The sequence below is a fragment of the Notamacropus eugenii genome, chromosome 3, assembly GCF_028372415.1.
Source record: "Notamacropus eugenii isolate mMacEug1 chromosome 3, mMacEug1.pri_v2, whole genome shotgun sequence".
Classification (NCBI taxonomy): Eukaryota; Metazoa; Chordata; class Mammalia; order Diprotodontia; family Macropodidae; genus Notamacropus; species Notamacropus eugenii.
In genome coordinates, this window is record NC_092874.1 from 42,170,792 (window position 1) to 42,178,131 (window position 7,340).

At 41.5% G+C, this 7,340-nt stretch overlaps 1 long non-coding RNA gene across 1 annotated transcript; it reads right to left on the reverse strand.

Moving 5' to 3' along the window:
- Positions 1 to 680: 680 nt before the first annotated feature.
- On the reverse strand, positions 681 to 4,997 carry LOC140531121 (uncharacterized). Its single transcript, XR_011976284.1, has 3 exons — positions 4,672 to 4,997; positions 3,623 to 3,720; positions 681 to 1,297 (listed from the first exon to the last, which is right to left on the reverse strand). It is a non-coding gene; the product is annotated as an uncharacterized lncRNA (long non-coding RNA).
- Between the last annotated feature and the right edge of the window lie 2,343 nt (positions 4,998 to 7,340).

The window sequence follows — 7,340 nt, forward strand, 5'->3', positions numbered from 1 at the left end:
GCTAGAATCAGAAGATTAAAAAGTGTAAGAAGCCTTGGTGGTCACCTATTCCAAGGCCCCCATTCAATGCAGAAATCTTCTCTACACTATACCTAACAGATTGTCATCTGATCTCTGCTAAGCACTTCCAGTGATGGGTTTCTCACTGCCTTAAAAAACATCCTATTCCATTTTTGAAGAGTTCTATTTATTGTTCCAACTGCTGATCTCCCTAACTCACTTTGCTGGAGGTGTTTATTCACATCCAACTCTTTGCGACCCCATTTGGGATTTACTCAGCAAAGATACTGGAGTGGTTTGCCATTTTCTTCTCCAACTCATTTTACAGATGAGGAAACTGAGGCAAACAGGGTTAAGTGACTTGCCCAGGGTCACCCAGCTAGTTAAGTATCTGAAACTGGATTTGAACTCAGGAAGATGAGTCTTCCTGACTCCAGGCCTGGCATTCTATAAGGTACACCACCTAGTTGCTCCAGATTCCCTTAAATCCCACCTAAAATCTCACCTCCTCCAGGAAGTCGTCTCTAACCCCTCAGTTCTCTTGGCTTTCCTCTGTTCATTATTTTCTATTTTTCCTGTATATAGCTTGCTTTATACGTATTTGTTTGCATGGTGTCCCCCCATTAGATTGTAATTGCTCCTTGAGGGTAGTGACTGTCTTTCATCTCTTTTTATAATCCCAGCACTTAGTGCAGTGACTGGCACATAGCAGGCACTTAATACATGTTGACTGATTGGTTGGATATTGATTAGGTAGTTCTTCCTTATGCTGAGTTGATCTCTGCCTCTCTGTAACATCTGTCCATTGTTGACAATTTAAGAGAGAACTGGATTTGAATCCAGAGCTTTCTGGCGTTTCAACCCACTGTCTAACCACTATACCAAGTTCCCTCTTTCAGTACAATAGTTTCCAGATATAATCAGGGAGATCCTAGAAGTAAAGTCCAAATACCATTCAATGCAACAGATATTTATTAAATGCCTACTGTATACCAGAGCCTGGATTAGCCAAATATCAATATTCCAGCCTCTTCATCCAATAAGTGAGTTCCTCTCTGAAACCTCCATTTGAGGAAACACCTACATCAGCCACACTCACTTCAAACCTAGGCGGGTCCATGGTGCTCCAGATGTTTTCTCCAACTTGCCCCATTTGGTTATATCCTTCCTTGTAAACATCCGCTTTTCAGCTACCTTTCCTGTGTTGTCAAAGTGCTTCATTAGTTGATATAAACTCCTTGAGGTCAAGAAATGGTCTTTTTTCCTGTGTCTGTATTCTCGGTTCTTAGTGCAATGCCTGTAACAGACCAAGTATTGAATAATACTTTACTGTTCTCTCTCTCTGTCTCCCTTTCTTCTCTCCTCTTCTCTGCTCTTTTCTTTCTTTTTGTCCCTGTCTCTCTGTCTGTGTGTGTTTCTCTCTGTCTCTGTCTCTGCTTCTCTGTCTCTGTCTCCTCCCCCTCCCCTTCTTCCTCTCTGCCCCCCTTCCCTTTGTCTCTATCTCTCTCCTTCTCTTCCCCTCTCCTCTCTTCTCTCTCTCTGTCTCCCTCTCTTCCTCTCTCTTTCTGTCTTTGTCTTTCTCATCTGTCTACATACCTATCATTATCTATCATCTATCATTACCAGTCTATCATCTATATATGTATCTGTCAATCTATTATCTAACATATGTCCTCTGTGTTTCTATTTGTCTATCTATCTCACTGGGACATAGTGATCTATTTGAATTTGCTAACAATTACCCACACACTGCCATGTACCCAGTGAACAAGGGAGATTTGGGCCTCACTTTGAAGGGATGTTTCAGAAGCTAAGTGTGATGGCTTCTACAGGAAGGAAATTCATGGGTTTCAACAGGAATCTCCACTCTCCTGACCCCCATTATTTGGTTAATTTTTTTTACATCTGAATCTATGATTTTTCTGGTGTAAAGAAATCCTGGAGAAGAAATGCTCTTTATCAGGTAGGCAAATTATATGCAATTTATAGTCTTGGTCTCCAACTCTGTAAGGTAATTAACTGAATTGGCTCCCTAGGGACCAAAGAAGAAGATCACTCTTTATGACCTAAGGCTCTCATCACTCGCTTGCTTAAGTCAGGGAATCATAGTGTTAGAGGGTGAGAGGAGTAAGCATTAATGGAGCATTTGCTAGGTGCTAGGCACTCTACCGATGCAAATATTCATCTCATTTGAGCCTCACTGCAACTCTGCTGTTATTATCCCTATTTTACAGATGAGAAAAGTGAGGCAAACAAAGGTGACTTGACTTGCCCAGGGTCACACAGACAGTAAGTGTCTGAGGATGGATTCCAGCTCCAGATCTGGTGCTCCGTTCCCGGCACCACCAGCTCTCTCTACAGCATTCGAGTGAAAAAAGACCTTGGAAATAATTTAGTCCAGTCATCTCATTCTACAGGCAAAGATGCAAAGGTATGATTTTCCCCAGGTCATACAGGTGGTAAGTGGTTCAGTCAGGATTTGAACTCAGATCTTCAGACTTGAAATCAGTAAATCTTTCCATTGTACTATGGGGGAGACCAAGTGGACCCTCACACAGAGTTTGTGAATTATAGGGTAAGCTCCTTGGGGACAGGAGCTGTTGCTTTTTTTTTTCATTTTTGTGTCCCCAGAACTTAGCACAGTCCCTGGCACCTTGTAGGGACTTTATAAATGTCTGTTGAATTAAATCCAGATAAAGGTTCAAGGGCAAGAACACATGTTGCAAAAGTCTGCCCAGCAAAGTGATGTTTGGTTCCTTTAAGAGAACAGTAACATCTGATCACCCTTTCATCAGCAGATGGCGATGAAAGACAGGGAGAGAACAGTAAAATCAGCCACTGTAAGGTCAAGGCAAATCTCAGTCCTTCAAGGATTTGTCCTTAATAAGAATGGGGGTAGTCCCTCCACTAATGCAGATCCCCTCCCCTCTGTGACTTAACAGGGTTGGGGGCACTTCTTGGAGGAAAACATGTATCACGTGGTAGCCACCTGGTGAGAAGCCTCTGCAGGCCTTTCAACCACTCTCTAGTCTTTGGATGACCTACAGGCATAAATCCCTCCCAGGGTTTGTACTCAGATCTATTTCAGCATGGTCAAACCAGCTAGAGTGGGAGTTACTAATCTGAGGTTCAAGGATAGTTTTCAGGGTGTCCATGAATTCAGATGGGAAAAAATTTCATCTTTCCTTCCATTAACCTCAGACTGAAATGTAGCATTCCCTCTGATTATGAATATAGGCAGCAAACCATTATTCTGAGAAGGGGTCCTTGGATTTCATCAGATTGTCAAAATCAGTCAGTCAATCAACAAACATGTACCAAGCACCAGCTATGTGCCAGGCACTGTGCTAAATTCTGGGGATATATAGAAAGGCTAAAGACAGTCACTGTTCTCAAGGAGTTTATAATCCCGTGAGATCCATAACACAAACACACACACACACACACACGTTAAGCATTTTGGGTCAAAGCTCATGTTCTGCTGCTGTGGTCCTGGAGATCAGCAGCATCACTTTTCACACCCAGATGAGGTGTTAGAGGAGGATTTAGAAGAGCACATCCCATTTGTTTTTTGGTCTCAACCTGCAATTTCATCTCCACTTTTTTGCACCTTCTACTTCACCTTACAAAGCTTTTGAGGATACTGAGAGGTCCCGTCACTTCATTTAGGGGCTTGTTTCTGATTCTCACCGAGATCGTGGCCCTCCAGGACTGTCACCCCTGTAGTGTTAGAAGAAGATTGCTGTTGTTGTTACAAAATAGTGTTTTTCTTGGCAATGAGCACCCACTTTGCATCATCAAAAAAACCTGCATAATTTATCATATAACCTCAAGCCATGTTTTCTTCTCCTACTTAATTCTTGGCCCATGGGGTCTTAAATCTAGAGTGAGGAGGGCCTTCATAGACTGTGGTTCATCTCATTTTACAGATGAGACCTGGTGGCTTTCTCTACAGAGTCAGTAGCCCCTGCCTCCTCAGAGGTTACAGCTCCCAAAGACCCAGAAAGGACCATGCTCAACACCAAAGCTCTTGGCATTGTCAAATAATTCAATATCAGAAACTAGCATGGTTTTACGTGAAAATAAAATTAAGGAAGACATATTGCTCTATAGTTCGATGCTGCACCCAAGGGTGGGTCCTTCATCTAACTGGAGCCTGAAACTTCCTATATATGTTACTTTCCTCTATTAGAATATAAACTCCATGAGAGCAGGAATTACTTTCTGTTTTTTGTATTCCCAGCATTTATCACAGTGCTCTGCACGTAGTAGTTGCTAAATAATTGCTTATTTATTCTATCTTTGTTAGTTATTGGAACATTTTTCACATAAAGGCTCTTTCTGTTGAAAATTACTTGTTCATGTCCTCTAACCATTTATCTATTGAAGAATGGCTCTTATTCTTATGTATTGGAATCTTTTCCCTTTATATCTTGAATATCAGACCCCTATCAGAGAAACTTGACAGAGAGATTTCCCCTCCCAATTAACTGTTTCCCTTTTAATTTTACCTGCATTGACTTTGTTTGTGGAAAAGCGTTTCAGTGATAAGCAATAAAAACTGTTTATTTTTTATTTTGCTTTGATTCTTCCAAATCCTCTTGAAGTTTTTGTGGCAAAATAATTTTTTTCCCACTGAGATACTGCTTTTATTCTCTTTTTCTGGCTTACCTCTTGGGAATTACCTCCCCTGTAACATCCTTCATAGTATTTGGTGTGTTGTGTCTCCAGCTTCAGTTCCTGGTTTGGGACTTTGTGCCAGGTCCAAGCTTTTCCCCCTCTCACCCTCTCAGATGGGATGCTCAGGCTCTCTTTGGTCCTGACCTTGATTTTATCATTTTTCCTTCTGATGTCCACCTCTCTTGGTGAATCTGCTAAGATCAATTCCAGGGTTCAGGTTGCCCTGTATCATCTCTGTCCAGGGTGCTCTGGTCTTCAGGATCCTCTAGAATCAACTGAGTCAGAGAACTGTGCACATCTACCCTGCTTGTTGTTGGCTTGTGGTCTCATGCCTAACATTAGAAGAATCAGAAGGCTGAGGGCATCTGTCTCTTCTAGAACTTCCTCATCAAAGCATTTCAAGCTTCCTGCCACTCTTGCCCAACATAGAACTGTAGGTTTCAGGTGCCCCAGGAGCATCTCTGGTCAGAAAGTTGGCAGACATCCAACTTGTTTACCAATACCTATGCTGGATTCCCTGGCAGAGAAGTCTCTTAGGCTGCCATCTTTTTGCATGTTTCTGGACTGGAGGAGGGAGCTAACTGTTATTTCTCTTTGGATCTCTTGATCATTATTCAATCTAATGCCCCTTTTAGATTTTTATTGGAACAGATATGGGAGTGCTGCATTCCTGGACAAGCTTGGATGCTACCACCTTCATGGGAAGTCCAGGTAAGAGAAAACAAGACCAGCAAGAATTTTCAGGAGGAAAGGGTGGCAAATAATATAAAAAAAACTTCAGAGAGACCAAAAGAGATTAGGACCAAGAAAAGGTCATCAAAATGGGAAGGAAGAGAGCATTGGTAACCTTAGAGAAAGCTGTTTCTGCAGTTGTTTGGTTGGAAAGCCAGACTGCAAGAGGTAGAGATAGGAGTGGGAGGTATAGAAGTGGAAGCAGCATGTGTAGACAGTTTTTCAAGAGTTTGGTCAACAAAGAATGAAATATGGACCAATTGCTTAAAGAGATGGCAGGGTCAGGTTAAGATGGCTTTGTTATCATTGTCACTTAAGAGGGTTTTGCCACTGTCATTTTAAGGGAAAACATTCATTTTTGTATCTAGTGGGGAAGGAGCCAATAATGCGGGAGAGATTGAAGATGAGAGGGAGTGCGAATTATTCAAGGGGAACATTTCTGGAGGAAGTGGGAAAGGCTGGGTTCAAGGACAGAGGCTGAGGGTTTGACAGTGGCAAAGAAAAGAGCCATCTCAGAGACTGGAATGTATCAGTGATTTAGTAAGTATTTATTAAGTACTTACTATGTGTCAGGCCTTGTGCTCCTCTGAAGGTACAAAGAAAGGTAAAACAAGACAAACAGAAAAGCAATCCCTGCCCTCAAGATGCTTATACTCTAATGGGAAAGGCATGAGTAGAAGAGGGTCCATAAATACGAAGATAAGTTTTGAAGTAGAAAGAAGGGAAAGTGGATGAACTCATGATGGAAGACCTTGACTTTCTCAGGAAAGTGGAAAGCAAAGTCATCTGTTGGGAGAGAAATAATTAGGGATGACACAAAGGTTTTAGGAATGGGAAAGGTTTCAAACAGCCAACTACTTCAGTTATTCAAAAATGAAATAGAAAGGAAAACGGCACAACAACCTGGTATTTGTTATATGTGAAAAAAATAAAATAAATTAAAAAAAGATAGACAACCCACCACATCCCACAACTAAACCTATTCCACGTCACTGATGTTTGGAAATGAGTCAGATAGATACAGAGTGACTCAACCATTAGGTACAAACAAGCTACAGACAAAGAAAGACAGCCCCTAACCTGCCTAAGATAGGGGTTCACAGTATTACCCAGACAAAAACTCAAGTTGATTACTTTTCTTCAATCAATCAATCAATCAATCACTCAACCAGTCAATCAACAAACATTTATTAATCACTTACTGAACAGTGGATAGAGTGCTGGCCCTGGAGTCTGGAGGACCTGAGTTCAAATTCAGCCTCAGATACTTACTATCTATGTGGCCCTGGGCAAGTTATTTAACCCTGTTTGCCTCAGTTTTCTTTTCTGTAAAATGAGTTGGAAAACAGCAAAATATTCAAATATCTCTACCACAAAAAAGCCAAATAGGGTCATGAAGAGACAGAGAGGTTTAATAGACCAAACAATATGTTCCAAACACTGAGTTAAGTGCTGGCTGTACAAAGAAAAAGCCAAAATATTCTCTGCCCTTATGAACCTTATGTTCTAACAGGAGACACCATATGAAACTGAACTGGCACATACAGGTAACAGAGTAGATAGAAAGACAGTTTAGAGGGTAAAATACTAGTAGCTGGAAGGACCAGTCCTATCTCAAATATTAATCCCCTAGTGATTTAATCTCCTTTTGCAAACTGAGAAACTGAGGGTGGAGAACCTCTAAGGCAATAAATACTTGTTGCCTTTCCCTAGTGGATCTATAGGCCACACTGAAATGCTGAAAGAGAGACGTGGAAGCCATCCAAGTTTCAGGAAGGAATCAATCTTCAAAAGAAAAGGAGCCAACATAAATGTAAAATCATAAAAAACACAGACTGGGCCCCAAAGAAGAGATGAGAAGGCATCCCCTTCCCTTCTGCAAAGGCAGATATTCAAACGCAGGTGTGGGACGTTGCCCTGAAGGTTAG